At 41.9% G+C, this 11,570-nt stretch overlaps 1 long non-coding RNA gene across 1 annotated transcript; it reads right to left on the bottom strand.

Moving 5' to 3' along the window:
• Nucleotides 1-3,740: 3,740 nt before the first annotated feature.
• On the bottom strand, nt 3,741-11,322 carry LOC131407252 (uncharacterized). Its single transcript, XR_009220470.1, has 4 exons — nt 11,250-11,322; nt 10,402-10,640; nt 4,232-4,339; nt 3,741-3,883 (listed from the first exon to the last, which is right to left on the bottom strand). It is a non-coding gene; the product is annotated as an uncharacterized LOC131407252 (long non-coding RNA).
• Between the last annotated feature and the right edge of the window lie 248 nt (nt 11,323-11,570).

The following is an 11,570-nucleotide window of genomic DNA, read 5'->3' as shown; positions in this document are numbered from 1 at the left end:
CAAATGTCCTCATACTCTGAAGTAATTCATTCTCCAACATCAGGAGCATTCACACATGGTCCCTTTTTGTTTTGAGGACATAGGGCAAAAAATATGGAGAAGTAGTTCCCTGAAGACTAAACAGCGTTGTCATTAAAGTGACGTTTAGGGTTACAGGTCTTGCTGTGCTAGCCCCCAGCCCTCCCAGATGACAGAGGTACTTGCGTTGTCTTTAATAATTTTTTTGTAAATGTGTTTGTGATACACAGGGCCCTCTCCAGAGTGGGGCTCAGGCAGAGGCTCTTCTTATCTGGCCTTAAATGTGGTACTGATCCTCTTGGAAGCTTATGCCACTCTCCTGAGCTTGAAGGATGCACACTAACTCTGTCTTGCACTGCAGCCTTTTCCCCAGGCACCAGCCTCCTATACAGGGCCTGACAGGCCAGGAGACTGGCACTGACTTAAGACAGAGAGGGCTGTATTCTACACACATTCCTAAGAATGAGGCCTTCAAGAACCACTGCTCTATTCTTCAACTTGTGTGACATCTAAATAGTGTTCCAAATTGAAATCCTTGCTCCTCCAGAACTCTATCACACATATTTGTTTTAAAGCTTTTATCAGTAAAAACTCATCAATAATAATAATTATTTTAATTTGTATTTGCTTTTGAATTTGAAAAGCATTTTCTTGTAGGTTGTCTTACCTGCCTCGTGAGATGGCATTTTATGAATGAGGAAACAGGTTCAGAGACATTCGGTGACTTCTCCAAGGACACAGAGCAGAGCTGGAACTTGAACCGCGGTCTTTCCATTACTGTACACTGTCCTATCATCAGACCATAGACCTTGAAAACCCTCCACTAACACTTCAGTCCTTCTTCTATGAATCCCTTGTTTCCGCTGAGTCAGAGTGACTTTCTGCCAGTCCTACATGCCTAGCTTATGGATAGATCAGACCTTCCCCCTTAACCAGGGGGAAACTAGTCTCAGTGATTTCGTTAGACAGATGGGCCTAATCCCTTCCATCCTGGCCTGCAGACTCCATCACCGTAATGTGGCTAACATAAAGATGTGTCCGATGAATCACCCTCTTATCCGTAAAATGATGGTGTTGGCCCATATTGGCAGACTCAAAGTCAGTTCATCCTAAGGTTTATTTATCTGTCTACCACAAAATGAGAAAAAGAAAGGCAATATTGTGAATTCTGATAGAATCTGAATTTATCAGATTAAGGATTATTCTTTATTCTGAGATTATGTCCTTCTTAATTTTTTGTAAGGGTGGAGAGAGAGAGAGAGTTTTAAAATATCCTTTCTTTCATAAAATCATGATGTTAGTATTACAAATGGTAATTTAAAAAATTTAAGGGGCAGCCCGGTGGCATAGTGGTTGGGTTTGGTGCACTCTGCTTCAGAGGCCCAGGTTCACGGGCTCGGATCCCGGGTGGGGACCTACACCACTCGTCAAGCCATGCTGCGGCAGCATCCCAAATACAAAATGGAAGATGGGCACAGATGTTAGCTCAGGGCCACTCTTCCTCGAGCAAAATAAATAAATAAAATAAAATAATAAAAATAATTTAATGTCCTCACTTGGCAAAGTAACAAAGTGGCAACCTTATGTCTTTGCCCAAAATGTGTTAGGAGGCTTCAATGGTCTTGGAATTCCAGACATCTGGAAACCACTAACATTCTTTCGCTCCCAGGAGTGTCACCAGTGGTGTTCTATGGCCTCAGTGAGCGAATGGGTAGCTGATATAGCTCTCCAAATGTCATTTGGCTAAAATGTTAGCCTTGTGCTCAACACACAGCTCTGGCACATCAGTGTCACCAATTTCTACCAAGTGATTTATGAAAATATCAACAGAGCAGAGTAACCTGATGGATGACACACCTCTCAATTATACAGGCTTTTTACGTGTTGAATAAAAGGAGGGCTCTAGACATGCTGATGTCTCAAACATGACTCTGGAGTCAGACAGCCAAGAATCAAGTCCCAGCTCTATGTCTTATCATGTCACATCCACTAGAAAAATTACTTATTCTAAGTCTCGGTATCCTCATCTTTAAAATAGAAGTAATGTTAATGGTGCCAACTCTTTAAGATTGTTCTGAGGAATATATATACATATATAGTGATTTAATATAGTGTCTGGCATATAGCAAGCACTCAATACACATTTATTATAGATAAGCCAGGAGAGAAAGGCAATAGGACTGTAGGAAAAGAATTCTGAGGTCCCCATAGGGGATAAGAAGAGTGACACGACTTGGGGAAGTATAAAAATGTTTTTAAAGGTTTCTCTAAAAAGAGAAAACAGAATGGTTTAATTTGGGCTTGATCCGACTTGCTGTAAAGCAGCAAGAAATCATGGATCCAAAGGGCAGGTAAGAGAAAATGGAAAGACTAAGAGCCTTTACGGGACACGTGGCTCTGGAGGAGAGGGCCTGGGAAAGGGAGCTTTGCCGCACCAGGGCTGGGTCAGGCCCCAGGGCGGGGCAGCACATTGGTCTGAATATCAAACCCACAATTTGTACCAGAAGTTGAGCAACAAAGGATTTCTGTCAAAATCTTGGTTTAAAAATGTGCTAACTAGACTTGGGGACAAGACAGATCTAGGATAACCACAGTCGCCAAATCTAAACTTGAGATTGCGCCACACAGGCTGAAAATAACAATACAAATTGCACAACAAAATTACCGTGAAAAGTAAACAACATAACTAGATGCAATGCAATCTATCTTTATTGAACTCCGAATTAAAAGAAAATTAGTTAAAAAGCATTTTTGGAACATCTGAGAAAATTTAAACAAGGCCTATATTTTAAGTGATATTATTTAATTGGGATTAAATTTCTTTGGTGTGATAACAGTATTGTGGTCATGAAGAAAAAGGTTCTTGCTCCTAGTTGCTGCATGTGAATTATTTCAGGGTAAAATGTAATGAGATCTGCAATTTACTTTCAAATAATTTAGGAGAAAGAAATCTCTCTATACAGATAGATAAAGTTAACAGGCAAAATGCTAATAACTGGTGAATCAAGATAAAGGATACAGGAATGTTCATTTGTATTATTGCACCACACTTTCAACCGTTCTGTAGATTTGAATATCTTCTAAGTAAAAAGTCTGAAGAAAAACTAACTGGAAACTGGTCACGCCTCTACTTACGACTATAATAAAGTTATAGAGAAGGGGAGAAAAGTAAGAGACAAGGCCATTTCTCACTCTTCCCACGTGCAAAGTGCGGAGGAGGTGGCTGCAGTTTCAGGAGCTTGCTTGGTCGCTGGCTTCTCTCTTCTGGGCGCTGTGCCGGGATTTCCAGCAAGGGAAGCCACCTACATCGCATTGGCTTCCGGGCCCCACGCTTACCTTCAAATGTTTTCTAAACTATTTGAATTTTAGTGAGAATATGTGGTTCTGGGGAATGTAATCATGGTGATTAAATGGGGAGATGTTTTTTCTTTTTTTAATGACAATACGAAAAGAACCACGCGTACGCGTGGGGTAAAACGAACTTGGCAAGTCAAAGCACCGCGCACGGGGATGCGCCACAGGATGCTCCGCGCGTCGTGTGATGCTCGGTGAGCCGGCGATGCTCCGCGCCCTTGGTGATGCTCTGCGTCCCGAGTGATTCTCCGCCGCGGGTGAGCACAGGGTTAACGGCGGGCCGGGGGGCCCGCACAGCCTCTGCCCGCCCACATTCCGCCACTGAATGGAGGCGATGGCCTGATGCCGGTGGGGTGATGTCGCTGCTCCGCGTCCGATATTCCCACTGGCCAGGCCCGCGCCCCTCCCGGGCCAACCCCGCGCTCCGCAGTCACGTTACTTTCACTGCCATTGACGCAGCCCGGCGGAGTTACAAAGCGGGTCATTAAGAAGTCTTCGGGCGTCACAGAAACTAGAAGCGTGGGGCCAGGAACGTGAAGACAATTACCGTGGTTCTAAAGGCCCCCGTCGCCCAGCCTTGTAATCTGACCCCTTCCGTGATGTTTCAAGGGGTTGTGTTTGCAGATCTGTTTCTTTGTCTGAATTTTGGAAATAAAGCCTGGTACAACTTCAGAAATGTGTGTGTTGTGCGTGCCTGCTCTCTCTCTCATTAAATCCATATGAACTGAATAAAGTGGAGACACTTTTACTGATTTGCCTTTGTCTAATTTTTATAAAGCATATCTCATAAAATGTAACTGTTTTTAATATTAGGGAAAAAAAACAGGGTTTAAGTCCTCGAAAATCGAAATGAACTTACCTATTTTCATAAATAACTGTCCTGAACCAAGTCTAATCATGTAAACTTCTCTTGTGACAAACCACATTTTTGGGTCTTTTATCTGATAGCTTCAGCTGGCAATATTTCCTAAAATATTTCATAAAATATAGAAACATAAAAATAGTGTAAATGCTTCATATTTATTATGTGATCCAATGACCATGAAAATGAAAGTGTGATTAACTGACATTAACATGACATTTATCATCACCAGAGAAAGTAAATTGGAGTGGTTGAAACGAGTAAAAGAAAATGTCCAAATAGAAAATTAGTCATTCCTTCAACTAGTACTTAGAGAGCCCACAATGTGCCAGGCTCTGGGGATTCAAGGGTGAGGGGGACACTGGTCCTGCCCTCCAGAATCTCCCAGTATTCCCGAGGAAGAGCGGCCAGTATAATGAAAGGGTAAGTACCAGGCACTACAGGAGGAATGCACCACAGGGTCAGGTCATGGGTGTGTTGAAGGTGATGGGAGAGAGTGAATCAGGAAGGCTTCCTGAAGAAAAAAAGAGAAGTTACGCCAGTGGTTCCCTAACTTTGCTGGGCATTAGAATCACCCGGGGAGATTTTAAAAATCTGTGTGGCCCAGGTTACACCCCAATTAAATCAGAATGTCTAGGGGTGAGAGACTGGTATCAGTGTAATATATACATATAATACACATATATATGTACACATATTTTTTAAGATCCCAGGTAATTCCAATGCACAGCAAAGTCCGGGGAATTACTAAGGCAGAGGGAGGGAGGCTGATGTTTTTCGGTTTTCTGAAGGAAAACATTTGCCCAGCAGTCATGTAGTAGTTGCTGGTCTTTGTTCTTTGCTTCCTCCTCTCCTTTGCACTCCAGTACGCTTTCAGGAAATGTTTATTGACGTTGCAGCAAATGCTAATCAAACTCTAGACGTGTGAGAAAACCAGGCCTTCCTGAAGAACGCACTTGATCACGTACTGTCGACTAACTAGGTCGACAAACTGACCATGGCAGGTCCTCACCTAACGAGAAGGTAAAATGCCGCATTTTGACAACTGGGAAAAAATTACTCTACTCTCAGTTCACCTGCCCCATCTTCAGTCATGAGCTGTAATGGTCGCTTCATAGGCAACAATTAAAGGACTATTGTTTCTATCTCCAAATGGCTTCCCCCTCTTTATTAAAAAAGCACAAGGCCTGTCAAAATTATGAGGACATTAATCATGAAAGGTCAAGAACAGCCTAAGGAGGAGGATACATGAAAGAATATTCCTTTATGTTAGTGGAGGCAATCTGTGCCGGCTGGAAGCTCAGGCTGTCTCCATCCGGGGCCGCTTTCCATGCCTGTTGCCCTCAAAAAGCGGCAGGATTTGCCCACCACGCTCTTAGCTGGCTGAGCATTTTTTGCGATTCTACTCTACCTTGGCATGAAATAGCCTCTTGCAATTTCTCTCCTGTTTCAAATGGTAGTTCCAAGCCTACAAGCACCTTATCAGGGAGAGGGGAAAGAAAACCTTTTTTAATCCAGGCTGAGGCGACTTGCATTTTCATTAGATCAGAGACCACGGAGTATGAACTCCTTTTTTGGGAAGGGTCGGGGGGGGGGTGCTATTGTCTGACATTCTAAAAGACCCACTGAAGCCCTGACTAAACAGCGTGATGTCACACCACTCAGAGAGAGCCCCAGGGAGCCAACCCCACACTGGCTCTATTTTATTAATCTCTAGAACCTTTGCATCTCTCTGTAGGAAAGCGGGAAGGCAAATGCAAGGGGTTTACTCCATTTCATCGGTCCTCCCCCGAAGCACTGGGTGCAACTGTGACCCCATGGGATTAACAAGGGCAATCTTGTGCCTACATTCAAGCCACAAACGTTCTCCCAAATCCGGGGGACTCGGAAGGAAGAGGGCCAGGAATGGGTCTGGAGGAAGAGGATTCTTTTCATTAGTCCCGCACGGGGCGCAATAAGGAGGCTGAGCCTCTGAAACCAACCAATCAGCACGGAGCCCCGAAAAGCGGGCGCTGACCTAAAATGAAGGGAGTCACAGGCGGAGCCCATGGACAAGGAAGGAGAGCGTGTTTCGTAGGAGAGTAAGCAGGCATTTTGAAGCAGGCTCTCCAAGGGTAGCTGGAAGCTGTTGCTGAGCCCTGAAAATAAATCCGGCTCTTCCAAATCTTTTCCTCTTGGGCACAGTGAGATAACGCCTCCTCACATTTATATGCAGCTTATAATTTGCCAAGTATTTTCACAGACGTTACCTCATCTGAGCCTCACAGCCACCCTGTGAGGTCGGCAGGGCACGCGTGCTCTTTCCCCTCTTTAACATTGGGAGAAACTGAGGCTCAGAGAGAGTAAGTGTCTTGACAGGAAGAGCTGCCCCCTTGAACCCATATCTGACTCTCAAGTGCTCTTTCCACTCACTGTTTTTCCTGCAAATCTGAGCAGAGCATTAGTTCTATTTGAACCACCTAGGGAGCTTGTGGAAAAATACAGATTTCTGGGCCCCACTCTCATTTTGCAAAAGTGACCCTCTGGGGCAGCACTTGGGAGACTATTTTTAACCTGCAGATTGCCCAGGTGATTCTGGTAAGAATCACATTTGGTAACTACCATGCAACTCACCTAGACAGGACCCAGGAGTGTTTCATTTTGATTTGTGGTTCTTCTTGCGAGCTCTTGGATCTAGTGTTTCCTTGGCCTTATACCAATTAGACTCGTCAGCTGCTGGAGAGTACAAAAGTCTACCTACTGCCTCCTTCCGCTAACGTCCTCCCAGCAGTTCTGCTGGAACGCCTGGGATGTCCACTCCAGAAGCAGTTCTTTGGGTTCAGGTGGTGTGACGATAACATGCACAGACATCATCTGGAGGAGCTGGTTAAATGCCGTGCTGTCAACTTAGGACACAGGCTGTCCAAAGAAGGTGAATGGGGATCTTGGTACTAGGAGAGAAAGATGTGGGCATTGCTTGGGAGGCCCATATTCTGGTCCTGTTTATACCAGATGGGTGACCTGGAACAAGTTGTTCAACCTCTCTTGGCCTCACTACTCTCTTCTGAAATCCAAGGGGCGTATTGGACCTAAATCCTTATTTCTAACAAAATCTTCTGCTGAACACCAATTTGCAAAACAAGTGAAGGCTGAACGGGGCAGGAGAACTGCAGCAGCCTGATGTGACAGCTTCCAGGAGTCCCCCAGGACTTAGCAAGTCCAAGAGTGCAGAGCACTGTTGTGTGAGGCTGCCTTTCAGGTGTCACCTCCATGAGTCATCTTTCTTCCCCTCATAGCATGGTTCACTGAGATGGAAATGCAAATAAAACAACACCCCAAATCATACACATCTTAAAAACAGATGTAAACTCTTAAGAGTTTTTCCAATTCTATGAGAATCTCAGACTTGAGCTAAATTGCTTTCTAGCTGGATGAGAAAAGAAATTAAACAGAATGATGACAACTATACCACACTGGAGAATGATTAGAAAATTCCCCCTTTAGATGGAGGCAACACTACACTGACATGGAAGTATCTTGGAGATATACAGAGAAAAAAAAGCAAGGTGTCTTGTGTACTACTATTTCTGTTAAAAAAATAAGAGAAAGAAGAAACCCATATATATATATATATTTGATTATGCATAGATTCTCTGGGGAAATACACAGGAAACTGATGATGCTGGTTGCGTCTACGAAGGGAACTGAGCAGGAGGGGATGGAGTGGGAGGGAGGTTTGCTTTTCACTTTTCACTTTTCATTATATCCTTTCATATCTTTTGATTTGCACTATGTGCATTTTGCTTTTTTAAACCGCCCTTTGGTTTTCCCTTTGACCAGCAATTCCACTTCTGGGAACTGATCCTACAGATATACTGCTACATTCAAAACATTACGTGACCATATAGTTGTTCACTGAAGCATTTTCTTTTTTTTGTAATGACAAATGTTTGAAACACTGTCAATGTCCATCAATAGGAGAGTGGTGAAACAGACTGTGGCACGTCCACAAAATGGAATGCCATGTATTTGTAAAGGAGCTCAGGATGCTCTCTATATTCTAATATGGAAAGATCCACAAGATACGTCATTGAGTGAAAATAGGAAGAGGCAGAACAGTGTGTATAATACGAATTTAAAAGGGGGATCAAAAGGGACACATATGTATGGTGATGGATAAAAATTAGACTACGGGTGGTGAGCACGATACAGTCTATACAGAAATTGATAAATAATAATGTACACCTGAAATTACACAATGTTATAAACCATTATGATCTCAATAAAATAATTGAAAAAAATTTAAAAAATAAAAATAAAAAGGGGGTTAAAATGTATATATACACACATATATATTCATCTTTGCTTGCATATGTATTAAAATCTCTGGTAGGGTACACTAGAAACAAATATAGTCATGCACCACCTAACACCATTTTGGTCAATGACAGACCACATATACGACAGTGGTCCCCTAAGATTAGTAGCATATAGCTTAGGTGTGTAGTAGGCTGTACCATCTATGTGTTAAGTATACTCTATGATGTTTGCACAATGACGAAATTGCCTAATGATGCGTTTCTCAGAACGTGTCCCCGTCATTAATTGATGCATGACTGTAACAGCATTTATCTAATGTGGGAGAACTGGGTGACTGGGGAATGGGGATAGGAGAGACTTTATTGAGTATCTTTTTGTACTTGAATAATTTTGAACCATGTAATTATAATACCTATTCAAAACTAGATAATATTTTAGATAATATTTTAAAACAAATATATAAAAATTACACTTTGGCTTCCCCCTCCTTTACACTAAGCACTGCCATTATGATTTTGCTTCAGGGCCAGAAAAAAACAAAACAAAACAAAACACTCTTTTAAAGAAGTCAGCCCTTGGGCCTCCCTTCATCCTTTCAAATAGTGACTTACAGAAAATCCAAAGCAGCATCTCTTCCCCTCTGGCTTCCTAGTCTTCGGAACCATTCCATGCCAGCTTTTTATCCCCTCTTTCCTCTACCCACTCCCTTACCCAATTCTCATCAATCTTCCCTGGGTCTCCCCTCTGAACACTGAAATCAGAGCCACCAGAGCTCTGATTTATAGCACGACTTCGTGCCTGGAATTATAGGAAAGCAGAAGCATGGCTCTGAACATGGGTGTCTCAACAGCTCCCTAGGGTTGGCCAACTCCTGGCTCTGTTGCAAGCTTTTAACTGGCCCCACATCTCATTTCCTCATACAAGTGACATCCCAGTTTCCTTCAAGGGATAAATAATTGTCTTTCACACTGAGTCAGCCTTCTCACACTCAAGGCCAGCTGAGCCTGCCCCCAATCCTTGCTAAAACTCCCACATACCCTGGTCACCCATCATGTGCTTATCTTTCCCTGCTTCCTCCAGTTAATTCCAAACTTGGCTCAAACTGGTTCTCAGAGCCTCCAGCTCTCCCCACTACCCGCCAAAAGCCAGTGGTGGGTCTAAACAGGCTGCCACTCAGGCCTTGAATCAATAAACTCCCAAGGTCATCATTGCACTCATTTAATACAAATGTCCCTGGCACTGAGCTGGATGCTGGGAAGATAGTCATGATCAAGACTGATGTGGTCCCTGTCTGCATGGAGCCAGCAGCCCAGTTGGAAAGGCGATTGAACAAGGGATCAAATACTACGGCTCTCAACTCTGGCCTCACATTAGAATTTCCTGGGATCTTTTAAAAAATACCAATACTCTAAGTCCACTCTTGACCAGTTGAATCAGAATCTCTGCAGGTGAGACCCAAGCAGCAGTATTTTTTAAACTCTCCAGGTGATTCTAATGACAGCCAGTGTTGAGAACCCCTAACACAATGGATTTACACAACCTCCTACTTAATGATACAATCTAAATGATTCCTACATGATAGCCTTAAATGAATCATAAAAATTGAATTTATTTTCTATAGATTCAAAGCTAAGAACTAGGGTACTCTTCTGAAAACCTATTTCATACCACAACAACACAAACAACAACGTTTAATCCTGACAATAAAAGACAAGAAGCTCAAATACATGCTTTAAAAAATATCCAATGGCAGGCATACAATATTATAACATACCATAGAGTAGTCAGGGCCTATGCATAAAACAGGATGGACCACCTTGAGGGTAAGAGTCCTGGGGAATCAGGAAGGCATTTTCCAACCTTCTTACCTGATAGAGTTTTGCATTTCTTGGTCCCACTCCATTCCTTAGAGGGTTCCAATGGAATTTCAACTACATAAACAGCCTTCTACCACCCCAGGCATCCGTTGGCTGTACATTGGGGGCCCAAGCATGTGGTGATGTGATGATGTAACTCTTCAGTCAATGGGCCTCACAGTACAGAGTATCACTCCTTCCACACCCTCTTTGGTGGGCAGCTCTGAAGATTTCAGAAGGCAGCTGAAGAGCTGTGAATGAGAATTTTCCTTGAAACTTTATTTGGGGGTGGAGTGGAGTTAATGCTTTTAATTTATTATCTCTATGGGGGTCTAATTAGGCCAAATGAAAAAAATAACAACACATGGGAAATAGTGTCAGAACAATGAAATACATACAGCTTGCAAATATTTAACCCCCAGTTTCCTCATCTGTAAAATGGGCATCTTTATAGATAAAACAACATAAGTTTGCTATGAAAATTAATGGTTATCATTTAGGTTAAGACTCTGATATATAACACCACACAGTAGACGATCTTTGTTATTATTTCTTTTAGTATCTGAAAAGGAGGGCTGGGAAATGCTGTTTTATGATTTTATGATTTACAGATCTACAAATTAATCTCCAGAGGGGTTACACCAATTAACACTTCCACCATCAGTATATGAGAGTACCCATTTTTAGTATTACTCTTAAAAAACAATTGCCAATTTGGTAGATAAAATTGTTATTAAGTTGTTTTAACTTTCATTCATATGATTAATTCTAACGAACTTTTTCTCTTGTCATATTTCTGGTCTATTTTGTATTTATGTATTTTTTACATATCACATTAAATTTTAAAAATGTACTCATACCTCTTAAGCTGATTTACAACTTCTTTTGCTTTTATGCTTCCTCATCTTGAGATCATATAAATATTCACCTTTATCATCTAGTTCTATTTTAAGAAAATATTTGACTTTTAGATCCACTTGGAATTTATTTTAGAATATGATGTGAGGTAACGATTTAACTTAATTTTAATTTTTCTCTAAAAGTTAATCACTTGTATTAGGACCAATAATTCATTCTTTCCCCATTGATTTGAAATACCATTTTTTATTCTGTTTCAATAATTTTCACTCTCTTCTTTTAATAACAGCACATATTTTAATTATTATAGCCTTATATGTTTT

Source organism: Diceros bicornis, chromosome 6, assembly GCF_020826845.1.
Source record: "Diceros bicornis minor isolate mBicDic1 chromosome 6, mDicBic1.mat.cur, whole genome shotgun sequence".
Classification (NCBI taxonomy): domain Eukaryota; kingdom Metazoa; phylum Chordata; class Mammalia; order Perissodactyla; family Rhinocerotidae; genus Diceros; species Diceros bicornis.
This window is presented reverse-complemented; position numbering and strand designations above follow the sequence as displayed.